The 14434-nt window shown below is 54.8% G+C and overlaps 1 protein-coding gene across 1 annotated transcript in view; it reads right to left on the bottom strand.

Annotated features, from left to right (window-relative positions):
• PLXNB3 (plexin B3) overlaps positions 1-14434 on the bottom strand; it is a 374309-nt gene that overhangs the window by 247236 nt on the left and 112639 nt on the right. The window lies entirely within an intron of this gene.

The following is a 14434-nucleotide window of genomic DNA, read 5'->3' as shown; positions in this document are numbered from 1 at the left end:
GAGCCTCGAAGGGCAGGCATCGCTGCGGTGCACAAGAGCCTCAAAGGGAGGCATCGCTGCTGTGCACAAGAGCCTTGAAGGGCAGGCATCGCTGCTGTGCACAAGAGCCTTGAAGGGCAGGCATCGCTGCTGTGCACAAGCGCCTTGAAGGGCAGGCATCGCTGCTGTGCACAAACACCTCGAAGGGAGGCATCACTGCTGTGCACAAGAGCCTTGAAGGGCAGCATCACTGCTGTGCACAAGAGCCTCGAAGGGCAGGCATCGCTGCTGTGCACAAGCGCCTCGAAGGGGAGGCATCGCTGCTGTGCACAAGAGCCTCGAAGGGAAGGTATCGCTGCTGTGCACAAGAGCGTCGAAGGGGAGGCATTGATGCTGTGCACAAGCGCCTTGAAGGGCAAGCATCGCTGCTGTGCACAAGAGCCTCGAAGGGGAGGCATCGCTGCTGTGCACAGGAGCCTTGAAGGGGAGGCATCACTACTGTGCACAAGAGCCTCAAAGGGGAGGCATCGCTTCTGTGCACAGGAGCCTCGAAGGGGAGGCATCGCTTCTGTGCACAGGAGCCTCGAAGGGGAGGCATCGCTGCTGTGCACAAGAGCTTTGAAGGGCAGGCATCGCTGCTGTGCACAAGCGCCTTGAAGGGCAGGCATCGCTGCTGTGCACAAGAGCCTTGAAGGGGAGGCATCGCTGCTGTGCACAAGAGCCTTGAAAGGCAGGCATCGCTTCTGTGCACAAGCACCTTGAAGGGGAGGCATCGCTTCTGTGCACAAGCGCCTTGAAGGGCAAGCATCGCTGCTGTGCACAGGAGCCTCGAAGGGGAGGCATCGCTGCTGTGCACAAGAGCCTTGAAGGGGAGGCATCACTACTGTGCACAAGAGCCTCAAAGGGGAGGCATTGCTGCTGTGCACAAGCGCCTCGAAGGGGAGGCATCGCTGCTGTGCACAAGAGCCTTGAAGGGCAGGCATCGCTGCTGTGCACAAGCGCCTTGAAGGGCAGGCATCGCTTCTGTGCACAAGCGCCTCTAAGCGGAGGCATCGCTGCTGTGCACAAGCACCTCTAAGCGGAGGCATCGCTGCTGTGCAACCTGCCTAGGATTTAAGAAAATAAGAAGCACTGGATAAGAACTTGTCAGTGAGAAATGTTAAAATTACTGCACAAGAACCCACCCATGGCTATTGGTGAAAAATACTGCACACGGACCGGACCAGTACTTATGTAAATTACACTGGACAAAAACCTGCTCGGGCATATGAAAAATAAAACCTACTGCACAAGAACCTTTGCAAAATAAATACTGCACCATAGCCTCCCCAGGACTTCTGTAAAATAAAATGTACAGAGCAAGAACCTGTAAGAACCTATGTAAAACTAATACCGCACAATAACGTCAGCAGGACTTATGGGAAATACAGTGGACAAGAACTTGCCTGATGCAAACGTGAAATACACTGGAGGAGAACCCGGCCAAGGCATGCGTAAAATACACTGGAGGAGAACCCAGCCAAGGCATGCGTAAAATACACTGGAGGAGAACCCAGCCAAGGCATGCGTAAAATACACTGGAGGAGAACCCGGCCAAGGCATGCGTAAAATACACTGGAGGAGAACCCGGCCAAGGCATGCGTAAAATACACTGGAAGAGAACCAGGCCAAGGCATGCGTAAAATACACTGGAAGAGTACCCGGCCAAGGCATGCGTAAAATACACTGAAGGAGAACCCGGCCAAGGCATGCGTAAAATACACTGGAGGAGAACCCGGCCAAGGCATGTGTAAAATACACTGGAGGAGAACCCGGCCAAGGCATGCGTAAAATACACTGGAGGAGAACCCGGCCAAGAAATGCGTAAAATACACTGGAGGAGAACCCGGCCAAGGAATGCGTAAAATACACTGGAGGAGAACCCGGCCAAGGCATGCGTAAAATACACTGGAGGAGAACCCGGCCAAGGCATGCGTAAAATACACTGGAAGAGAACCAGGCCAAGGCATGCGTAAAATACACTGGAAGAGTACCCGTCCAAGGCATGCGTAAAATACACTGAAGGAGAACCCGGCCAAGGCATGCGTAAAATACACTGGAGGAGAACCCGGCCAAGGCATGTGTAAAATACACTGGAGGAGAACCCGGCCAAGGCATGCGTAAAATACACTGGAGGAGAACCCGGCCAAGGCATGCATAAAATACACTGGAAGAGTACCCGTCCAAGGCATGCGTAAAATACACTGAAGGAGAACCCGGCCAAGGCATGTGTAAAATACACTGGAGGAGAACCCGGCCAAGGCATGTGTAAAATACACTGGAGGAGAACCCGGCCAAGGCATGCGTAAAATACACTGGAGGAGAACCCGGCCAAGGCATGCGTAAAATACACTGGAAGAGAACCAGGCCAAGGCATGCGTAAAATACACTGGAAGAGTACCCGTCCAAGGCATGCGTAAAATACACTGAAGGAGAACCCGGCCAAGGCATGCGTAAAATACACTGGAGGAGAACCCGGCCAAGGCATGTGTAAAATACACTGGAGGAGAACCCGGCCAAGGCATGCGTAAAATACACTGGAGGAGAACCCGGCCAAGGAATGCGTAAAATACACTGGAGGAGAACCCGGCCAAGGCATGCGTAAAATACACTGAAGGAGAACCCGGCCAAGGCATGCGTAAAATACACTGGAGGAGAACCCGGCCAAGGCATGTGTAAAATACACTGGAGGAGAACCCGGCCAAGGCATGTGTAAAATACACTGGAGGAGAACCCGGCCAAGGCATGCGTAAAATACACTGGAGGAGAACCCGGCCAAGGAATGCGTAAAATACACTGGAGGAGAACCCGGCCAAGGCATGCGTAAAATACACTGGAGGAGAACCCGGCCAAGGCATGCATAACATACACTGGAGGAGATGCATGTGGCATGCGTAAAATACACTGGAGGAGAACCTGGCCAAGGCATGCGTAAAATACACTGGAGGAGAACCCGGCCAAGGCATGCGTAAAATACACTGGAGGAGAACCCGGCCAAGGCATGCGTAAAATACACTGGAGGAGAACCCGGCCAAGGCATGCGTAAAATACACTGGAGGAGAACCCGGCCAAGGCATGCGTAAAATACACTGGAGGAGAACCCGGCCAAGGCATGCGTAAAATACACTGGAGGAGAACCCGGCCAAGGCATGCGTAAAATACACTGGAGGAGAACCCGGCCAAGGCATGCGTAACATACACTGGAGGAGATGCATGTGGCATGCGTAAAATACACTGGAGGAGAACCTGGCCAAGGCATGCGTAAAATACACTGGAGGAGAACCCGGCCAAGGCATGCGTAAAATACACTGGAGGAGAACCCGGCCAAGGCATGCGTAAAATACACTGGAGGAGAACCCGGCCAAGGCATGCGTAAAATACACTGGAGGAGAACCCGGCCAAGGCATGCGTAAAATACACTGGAGGAGAACCCGGCCAAGGCATGCGTAAAATACACTGGAGGAGAACCCGGCCAAGGAATGCGTAAAATACACTGGAGGACAACCCGGCAAAGGCATGCGTAAAATACACTGGAGGAGAACCCAGCCAAGGAATGCGTAAAATACACTGGAGGAGAACCCGGCCAAGGCATGCGTAAAATACACTGGAGGAGAACCCGGCCAAGGAATGCGTAAAATACACTGGAGGAGAACCCAGCCAAGGCGTGCGTAAAATACACTGGAGGAGAACCCAGCCAAGGAATGCGTAAAATACACTGGAGGAGAACCCGGCCAAGGCATGTGTAAAATACACTGGAGGAGAACCCGGCCAAGGCATGCGTAAAATACACTTGAGGAGAACCTGGCCTGGGCATATGTGAAATACACTTTAGGAGAACCTGGCCAAGGAATGCGTAAAATACACTGGAGGAGAACCCGGCCAAGGCATGCGTAAAATACACTGGAGGAGAACCCGGCCAAGGCATGCGTAAAATACACTGGAGGAGAACCCGGCCAAGGAATGCGTAAAATACACTGGAGGAGAACCCGGCCAAGGCATGCGTAAAATACACTGGAGGAGAACCCAGCCAAGGAATGCGTAAAATACACTGGAGGAGAACCCGGCAAAGGCATGCGTAAAATACACTGGAGGAGAACCCGGCCAAGGAATGCGTAAAATACACTGGAGGAGAACCCGGCCAAGGCATGCGTAAAATACACTGGAGGAGAACCCGGCCAAGGCATGCGTAAAATACACTTGAGGAGAACCTGGCCTGGGCATATGTGAAATACACTTTAGGAGAACCTGGCCAAGGAATGCGTAAAATACACTGGAGGAGAACCCGGCCAAGGCATGCGTAAAATACACTGGAGGAGAACCCGGCCAAGGCATGCGTAAAATACACTGGAGGAGAACCCGGCCAAGGCATGCGTAAAATACACTGGAGGAGAACCCGGCCAAGGAATGCGTAAAATACACTGGAGGAGAACCCGGCCAAGGCATGCGTAAAATACACTGGAGGAGAACCCGGCCAAGGCATGCGTAAAATACACTGGAGGAGAACCCGGCCAAGGCATGCGTAAAATACACTGGAGGAGAACCCGGCCAAGGAATGCGTAAAATACACTGGAGGACAACCCGGCAAAGGCATGCGTAAAATACACTGGAGGAGAACCCGGCCAAGGCATGCGTAAAATACACTTGAGGAGAACCTGGCTTGGGCATATGTGAAATACACTTTAGGAGAACCTGGCCAAGGAATGCGTAAAATACACTGGAGGAGAACCCGGCCAAGGCGTGCTTAAAATACACTGGAGGAGAACCCGGCCAAGGCATGCGCAGGTTATTTTTGGGTGTTTTTTTTTCTTTGCAAAGGTTTTATTTAGGGCTGGCTAGAGCCAGAGGTATCAGAGTGCTTTACATGAGGATCAGAGAGTTACAGGTAACATAGTTACATCAATTAAAATCAAAGAATCATGGAAAGAGGAGGGGGTGGGAAGGAAACACATCGGGGAGACGAGGAAAACAATGTCAGATGTCCGGCTGGGTAGGTGACGGCCTAGGGGGTGAACCAGAGCCAGACTCCTCTATTGCTGCATAGGCAGCTCCACCGGGCATAGGCAAGGTTGCTCGGGCTCTGTGGTAAGTACAAACAGTTTTGGTGTCCGCCCGGAGGGCATCGTCATAGTTCCATTGAAAGCACCGTCCCGGTGTTACTCTGAAGTGTCATCCGCCTCGTCCTCCAGCTCACCCCCAGGGCAATAGTGGTGAGAGGAGAGGCGGAAGGGACAGTTCCCAAGTCTGCAGATTGAGGGACCACCCGTCGTTCTTGCCTTCAACCCTCTTGAGGAAGAGGCGTTGTGCATAGAAACCTGATCCTCATCACGGCACTCACTTGTTTGGGCACTCGTTACTTCTCTGAGGGTGAGAAGTAGATGGATACCTTGGTGTGGACTTTTTGGTGGCAAATGTGCGGTCTCCACCATCTACCAGAGGTTCCCAGACTCCTCTGCACGTCGAGGTTGCCCAGGCCAGTTTTTCTTGCCTTGACGTGTTTCCCTATAAACTTCTCCGGCGTAAGTCTGTGGGTCATCTCACCAGTGAGAGAGTTGTAGTTAATCATGGAAGAAGACCACTGTGGCGGCCATCTAGGGGTCAGGCAAGAGAATTCAGTGCCTGGTGTTCCTTTAGGCTGGTCCGCCCACCACAGTATTACTAATCTCACTAGAGGGCAATATGATCACCCAGCCCAAGGATCACGCAAATATTAAGGACAGTACGCAGTCATTATGAATTTCGCCCTCTTTCTCAGTATGATGCAGTGTCTCTGAACCCCTTCCGCGCGGCCGCGATTCCCCCCCGTGTGCGGCAGCCGCACGAACAGGGCGGGGCTGTGACGAACCCCAGTTGTCATCAGCACACGAGCACCGTGGAGCGTGACGGCTGGGGTTCGTCACCAGCATGGAAGGGGTTAAAAGAAACTCTAGGTATTCACTCTGTCTCAGTAATGCTTTCCAGACGCCATCTTGGGGTCAGGCAAAAGTTCTCAATTTGGTTACAGCATCGACGCCCTTTGCTTGGGGTCCAAGGTGCCCTCAGCTCACCAGCGCCTCCAATGCCAGACTTCTGTAACAACAAGCATTACAATAGAATGCGTGGTTTCATCAAACACCCTATGCGGAAGGGTAGAGGAGGCTTTGCGGCAGAGTTGACTAAATTATGCAGCAAGAAAAGGGAAATTATATGGTGAATGCAGCACATTTTGTGTTAGTTTTACTTCATTATTTTATCCTGTGTTCATACGGTCTTGACAAAGGTTTCACCATATTAGGACCAATTTAACAACCAAATAAAGCAATAAGCAACAGAAAGGTGACCTCGGCGTCACTAGGGGGGTGCGGACCGCACCGGATGACACCCTCACATGGGGTGACACCATCTGGTTACGCTGTGTAACACAGCTCTGCTCGAAGGTGAGGGCGAGTGGGTCTTCTGTGTCTATTTAAACGTATCCTCAGTGTCGCACCCACGAAGGCAAAGCACATTTCATGAGTTTATTTCAGTCACTTTGTGAAGAGCCGAAAACTGTGAGGGGGAAACAATGGGGGGGGGGGAGGCGACGAGGAAAGGGTTAAAAGAGCAGCAGGCGGGGGAGGGGGGTGCAGGCTGAGGGGGAGGGATGGTGCAGGCAGAGAGGGAGATGGTGCAGGCAGAGGGGAGATGGTGCAGGCAGAGGGTGCAGGCAGAGGGGAGATGGTGCAGGCAGAGGGGAGATGGTGCAGGCGGAGGGGAGATGGAGCAGGCGGAGGGGAGATGGAGCAGGCAGAGGGGAGATGGAGCAGGCAGAGGGGAGATGGTGCAGGCAGAGGGGAGATGGTGCAGGCGGAGGGGAGATGGTGCAGGCGGAGGGGAGATGGTGCAGGCGGAGGGGAGATGGTGCAGGCGGAGGGTGCAGGCAGAGGGGAGATGGTGCAGGCAGAGGGGAGATGGTGCAGGCAGAGGGGAGATGGTGCAGGCAGAGGGTGCAGGCAGAGGGGAGATGGTGCAGGCAGAGGGGAGATGGTGCAGGCAGAGGGGAGATGGTGCAGGCAGAGGGGAGATGGTGCAGGCAGAGGGTGCAGGCAGAGGGGAGATGGTGCAGGCAGAGGGGAGATGGTGCAGGCAGAGGGGAGATGGTGCAGGCAGAGGGGAGATGGTGCAGGCAGAGGGGAGATGGTGCAGGCAGAGGGGAGATGGTGCAGGCAGAGGGGAGATGGTGCAGGCAGAGGGGAGATGGTGCAGGCAGAGGGGAGATGGTGCAGGCAGAGGGGAGATGGTGCAGGCAGAGGGGAGATGGTGCAGGCAGAGGGGAGATGGTGCAGGCAGAGGGGAGATGGTGCAGGCAGAGGGGAGATGGTGCAGGCAGAGGGGAGATGGTGCAGGCAGAGGAGAGATGGAGCAGGCAGAGGAGAGATGGTGCAGGCAGAGGGGACATGGTGCAGGCAGAGGGGACATGGTGCAGGCAGAGGGGACATGGTGCAGGCAGAGGGGACATGGTGCAGGCAGAGGGGACATGGTGCAGGCAGAGGGGACATGGTGCAGGCAGAGGGGACATGGAGCAGGCAGAGGGGACATGGAGCAGGCAGAGGGGACATGGAGCAGGCAGAGGGGACATGGAGCAGGCAGAGGGGACATGGAGCAGGCAGAGGGGAGATGGAGCAGGCAGAGGGGAGATGGTGCAGGCAGAGGGGAGATGGTGCAGGCAGAGGGTGAGATGGTCCATCCGGTAAGTTGTGAGGGGGTGACACCATGAGTTACCCACACCGGGTGACACCAACCCTAGTAACTCCACTGAACCTCTAAAGGGCCGTCTACTGCTTTGCAACACAGGTTACTCGGTTTCTAGTACTTTTGACCCATTTACGCTAGAAACAATTGTTTTGTTACAATCTGCAGATCGCGCAGCCGATCATGGGTTATGTGGCAAGGGCATCAAATCCAGATGTATGCGGAAAATGCCACAGCTGCAAAATTGCATAATTACAGTGGCCCCGCCCATGAGTAAACTAAAGCCACCGTGTCACGAGTCCTCGTGCGAGCTCACTTCTTGCACGACATGCACAGGCTTGTTGCACGAAATGTGCATATACGAGCTGAATATATTTTGGACACCTTCACGTGATACATAGTTAAATGGTGCCAGCAGAGACGTTTGGAGGCTTGGGCACAGTGGGCTGTGGCCCCGGGCCCCAGACTTTCAAGGGCCCCCCTGACAGAGTCTGCTCTGTTCTGCAGAGAACCTTGCTCTGATGACCCTTAGTAATTCTTAAACAGATTATTTTAATTACCGTTTACCCTCAATTTATTTTTAATGTGGGTGATGTATGGGAGTCTTTTACAGGCATTTCGCAGAGAAATGTTGTGTTGATGTTTCATACAATATCCATTAAAGATCAAAACAGGAACTCGCATGCGAGAAATGGGGGGGGGTGTCAGGAATGATTTGCAGTAATATTAGCATCTGGAGGAGTGTGCCTGGGCACTGCCAGCGTGTGCCTGGGCACTGCCAGCGAGTGCCTGGGCACTGCCAGCGAGTGCCTGGGCACTGCCAGCGAGTGCCTGGGCACTGCCCGCGTGTGCCTGGGCACTGCCCGCGAGTGCCTGGGCACTGCCCGCGAGTGCCTGGGCACTGCCCGCGAGTGCCTGGGCACTGCCCGCGTGTGCCTGGGCACTGCCCGCGTATGCCTGGGCACTGCCCGCGAGTGCCTGGGCACTGCCCGCGAGTGCCTGGGCACTGCCAGCGAGTGCCTGGGCACTGCCAGCGACCTGGCCAAAGAACATGAAAGAGCTGAAACTGGATCAGAAGTTCAAAGCTGTACCTAACAGGGGCCCCAAAATAGGTTTGTCCCAGGGCCCCATGACTCCTACAGATGTGCCTGCCTGCCAGTGGTAAGGCCTCGCAGCACGCACGCTCCTCACGCACAGCAGTCTCGTGCCATTAGTTGCACTATGGAGTAGAACGTGTGAACATTTAATTTGATATTTATATGTTAGAAGTTTCTTGGGTCTGGCAGGAGCTGCAGCCAGGGTGTTTACTTACTCACTGCGTTATTTACATACACAGAAGTCCCAGGCAGGTTTTTGTGGGTGAATTAACATATTTGCGTAACTCATGCATGAGTCACGCGCTGGGTGTGGTCACATCTTTTTAATTCATTTTTAATCTTTTTAATTTTACAGTTTTTAATTGGTTCTGCGTTTAATATTTGTTTCTACAAAAAAGTTTTTAGACTTCACACGCGAAACACAGAAACACCATTGGTACATATTGGGCGCTTTGTGTCAAACCTACAGAAACACCTAGTGCGACAATATTGTGGAATTCTTCCAACTCCACATAAACACTTTCTCTCGAAGATCTTTTGATACACTGGTGAAAATTCACTGTGTTAGACTGTCTTCATGCCACCTGAGTGGTTACTCACACCTTGATCTAAGGTGTCCAGCCCTCAAAGGATGCCTAATCCTCCTGTTTGATGTCCTTTCATTTGCTCATTCAAGGAAACAGTTTTGAGAGTATTCTGCATTATGGGATCGACACGTTTCAGCTCTTCCTTCAGTGCTTGGCGGGGCCTTCATCAGGATCCGAGTGGACCTTGTCATGGTAGACGATTCACGAGCATATGTTCCATGGTGAACCACAGCTGGATATAGGTTTCTTTCCTTGCATTTTGTTTTTTAATTTAAACCCTACATTTTTGGGGCTGTAGTCAAAACCAGAACCTTCACCACAGAGGCAGATTACTTGCACCACATTGACACTCAAAAGTAAACTTTAGGCACACATACAGAACTGATGGCTCTGAATGTTGAGGTTGTAAACAGTTTTCAATTTAATTCTCTAGTCTGTTCAGTCCATACACATTAGAAACAGGTATCCCTAAATGCCCTCCTGTCCCACACTGCCACATGTATAAAGGGAGCTCCCGCGCCAGGACCTCTGAGCTGGCACAACCCAAGGCCAGAGGCTCAGAGTCACTCCCTGTAACTCAACCCACCTCAAACAAGAGGCCTGATGCACACCTGAAGGGCGGAGGCTGGCATGGGCGCAGCTGGGTGCCGGGCGCGGCTCAGGTAACTGGAGCTGTCGTGGCAAGCCTTGCTCCCGTCCTGGGGAACTGGATATCCAGGAGCTGGGCCCCCAACCGCCCGCCCCCACGTCGGTAGCACAAAAGAGTGAAGTTTCCCTCCATTCTCCCCCTGAAACTAAGGTTTGCACTCACCACCTTCTCAGAAAATGGTGCACGCCCGCATTACTCTGAAACAATGGTACGCGCCACTTCCTCCTCTGAAACAATGGAGTGCGCCCCTACTCCTCTGGAACAATGGACTGCGCCACCCTCCTCCTCTGAAACAATGGTCCGCGACCCCTCCTCCTCTGAATTAATGGTCTGCACCCCCTCCTCCTCTGAAACAATGGAGTGCGCCCCCTCCTCCTCTGAAACAATATAGTGCGCCCCTCCTCCTCTGAAACAATGGAGTGCGCCCCCTCCTCCTCTGAATCAATGGAGTGCGCCCCCTCCTCATCTGAAACAATGGACTGCGCCATCCTCCTCATCTGAAACAATGGACTGCGCCCTCTCATCTGCAACAATGGAGAATGCCGTCATCCTCTGAAATAATGCTGTGCACCTCTACTTCCTCTGAAACAATGGAGTGGTCCCCCATCTCCTCTGAAACAATGGAGTGCGCCCCTCCTCCTCATCTTAAACAATGGAGTGCGCCCCCTCCTCATCTGAAACAATGGACTGCGCCATCCTCCTCATCTTAAACAATGGACTGCGCCCCCTCCTCCCCTGAAACAATGGAGTGCGCCCCCTCCTCCTCTGAAACAATGGAGTGCGCCCCCTCCTCCTCTGAAACAATGGAGTGCGCCCCCTCCTCCTCTGAAACAATGGAGTGCGCCCCCTCCTCCTCCTCTGAAACAATGGTCTGCGCCCCTTCTCTAAAACAATGGTCTGCGCCCCCTCCTCCTCCTCTGAAACAATGGTCTGCGCCCCCTCCTCCTCTGAAACAATGGTCTGCTCCCCCTCCTCTGAAACAATGGAGTGCGCCCCCTCCTCCTGAAACAATGGACACCACCCGCTCCTCAAACAATAGAGTGCTCCCCTTCCTCCTCTGGAACAATGGAGTGCGCCCCCTCCTCCTCTGGAACAATAGACTGTGCCCCCTCCTCCTCAGACACAATGATGCACGTCCCCCCTCTACTACAATGGACTGCGCCCCCTCCTCCCCTGAAACAATGGAGTGCGCCCCCACCTCCTCTGAAACAATGTGCGCCCCCACCTCCTCTGAAACAATGGTCTGCGCCTCCTCTGAAAGAAGGGTGGGCGCCACCTCATCCCTGAAACAATGGTGCGCGCCCCATCATCTCTGAAACAATGGAGCGTGCCCCCTCCTCCTCTCGAATCAATGGTCTGCGCCCCCTCCTCCTCTCGAATAAATGGTCTGCGTCCCCTTCTCCTCTCAAACAATGGTCTGCGCCCCCTCCTCCTCTCAAACAATGGTCTGCGCCCCCTCCTCCTCTCAAACAATGGTCTGCGCCCCCTCCTCCTCTCAAACAATGGTCTGCGCTCCCCCCAAACAATGGTCTGCGCTCCCCCCAAACAATGGTCTGCGCTCCCCCCAAACAATGGTCTGCGCTCCCCCCAAACAATGGTCTGCGCTCCCCCCAAACAATGGTCTGCGCCCCCTCCTCCTCTGAAACAATTGACTGCGCCCCCTCCTCCTCTGAAACAATGGTGCGCGCCCCCTCCTCCTCTGAATCAATGGTCTGCGCCCCCTCCTCCTCTGAAACAATGGAGTGCGCCCCCTCCTCCTCTGAAACAATGGAGTGCGCCCCCTCCTCCTCTGAAACAATGGAGTGCGCCCCCTCCTCCTCTGAAACAATGGTGTGCGCCCCCTCCTCCTCTGAAACAATGGTGCGCGCCCCCTCCTCCTCCTCTGAAACAATGGTGCGCGCCCCCTCCTCCTCTGAAACAATGGTGCGCGCCCCCTCCTCCTCTGGAACAATGGAGTGCGCCCCCTCCTCCTCAGACACAATGATACACGTCCCCCCTCTACTACAATGGACTGCGCCCCCTCCTCCTCTCAAACAATGGTCTGCGCCCCCTCCTCCTCTCAAACAATGGTCTGCGCCCCCTCCTCCCCTGAAACAATGGAGTGCGCCCCCTCCTCCTCTGAAACAATGGACTGCGCCCCCTCCTCCTCTGAAACAATGGACTGCGCCCCCTCCTCCTCTGAAACAATGGACTGCGCCCCCTCCTCCTCTGAAACAATGGACTGCGCCCCCTCCTCCTCTGAAACAATGGACTGCGCCCCCTCCTCCTCTGAAACAATGGACTGCGCCCCCTCCTCCTCTGAAACAATGGACTGCGCCCCCTCCTCCTCTGAAACAATGGACTGCGCCCCCTCCTCCTCTGAAACAATGGACTGCGTCCCCTCCTCCTCTGAAACAATGGACTGCGCCCCTCCTCCTCTGGAACAATGGAGTGCGCCCCTCCTCTTTCTCTGAAACAATGGAGTGCGCCCCCTCCTCCTCTGAAACAATGGAGTGCGCCCCCTCCTCCTCTGAAACAATGGTCTGCGCCCCCTCATCCTCTGAAACAATGGTCTGCGCCCCCTCCTCCCCTGGAACAATGGTCTGCGCCCCCTCCTCCTCTAAAACAATGGACTGCGTCCCCATCGCCCCTAAAACAATGGTGCGCGCCCCCTCCTCCTCTGAATCAATGGTCTGCGCCCCCTCCTCCTCTGAATCAATGGTCTGCGCCCCCTCCTCCTCTGAATCAATGGTCTGCGCCCCCTCCTCCTCTGAAACAATGGTCTGCGCCCCCTCCTCCTCTGAAACAATGGTCTGCGCCCCCTCCTCCTCTGAATCAATGGTGCCCGCCCCCTCCTCCTCTGAAACAATGGTGCGCGCCCCCTCCTCCTCTAAAACAATGGAGTCCTCCCCCTCCTCCTCTGAAACAACGGTCTGCGCCCCCTCCTCCTCGGAATCAATGGTCTGCCCCCCCTCCTCCTCGGAATCAATGGTATGCCCCCCCTCCTCCTCTGAAACAACGGTCTGCGCCCCCTCCTCCCCTGAAACAATGGACTGCGCCCCCTCCTCCCCTGAAACAATGGACTGCGCCCCCTCCTCCCCTGAAACAATGTTGCATGCCTCCTCCTCCCCTGAAACAATGGTCTGCACCCCCTCGTCCTCTGAAATATTGGTATGTGCTTCCTTCTCTTAGACAATCCTGAGAGTGCCCCGCCTCCTCTGAAATAGTGCGGGCCCTTCCAGGCGATGGTATCTTCTCCCCTTCTCCCCTGTAACAATGGTGTTTGCTTATCCTGCTCTCAGCCAATGGTGTTTCAGCCTTCCCAGTTCTAGTCTAGACCAGGATGTATGCCCACACTCAGACAGTGGTGGGTGTGCCTGCCCCTCCCCAGCAAGGGGGGCTCCATGGCAGGTGGGAGGGGCCTGTGGTCAGGCGGCAGGTGAGGCCTCGACTCTAGTAGCATCAACACATTCCAGGAGCTCTGAGGGAGGGGGGGGCCTGGGAGGGAGATCCTGGCCAGACCTAAAGAACGTTTCCGAGCTGTGCATGCGAGACAGACACTTCCGGGGTGGAAACAGAGCTGTACGGGCCCAACACAGCCACCCCTGGGGTGGACCCAGAGATATGCTGACCCAGCACAGGCAGAACAACCACCCCTGGGGTGGAACCAGAGATATACTGACCCAGCACAGCCACCCCTGGGGTGGAACCAGAGATATACTGACCCAGCACAGGCAGAACAGCCACCCCTGGGGTGGAACCAGAGATATACTGACCCAGCACAGCCACCCCTGGTGTGGAACCAGAGATATACTGACCCAGCACAGCCACCCCTGGTGTGGAACCAGAGATATACTGACCCAGCACAGCCACCCCTGGTGTGGAACCAGAGATATACTGACCCAGCACAGGCAGAACAGCCACCCCTGGGGTGGAACCAGAGCCACACTGACCAAGCACAGCCACCCCTGGGGTGGAACCAGAGATATACTGACCCAGCACAGCCACCCCTGGGGTGGAACCAGAGATATACTGACCCACCGCAGCCACCCCTGGGTGGAACCAGAGATATACAGACCCAGCACAGGCAGAACAGCCACCCCTGGGGTGGAACCAGAGATATACTGACCCAGCACAGCCACCCCTGGGGTGGAACCGGAGATATACGGATCCAGCACAGGCAGAACAGCCACCCCTGGGGTGGAACCAGAGATATACTGACCCAGCACAGCCACCCCTGGGGTGGAACCAGGGATATACTGGCCCAGCACAGGCAGAACAGCCACCCCTGGGGTGGAACCAGGGATATACTGACCCAGCACAGGCAGAACAACCACCCCTGGGGTGGAACCAGACATATACTGACCCAGCACAGCCACCCCTGGGGTGGAACCGGA

This window comes from Lissotriton helveticus, chromosome 10 (assembly GCF_964261635.1).
Source record: "Lissotriton helveticus chromosome 10, aLisHel1.1, whole genome shotgun sequence".
Classification (NCBI taxonomy): Eukaryota; Metazoa; Chordata; class Amphibia; order Caudata; family Salamandridae; genus Lissotriton; species Lissotriton helveticus.
Note: the sequence above shows the minus strand (reverse complement) of the source record. Positions and strands in the feature narration are given on the sequence as shown.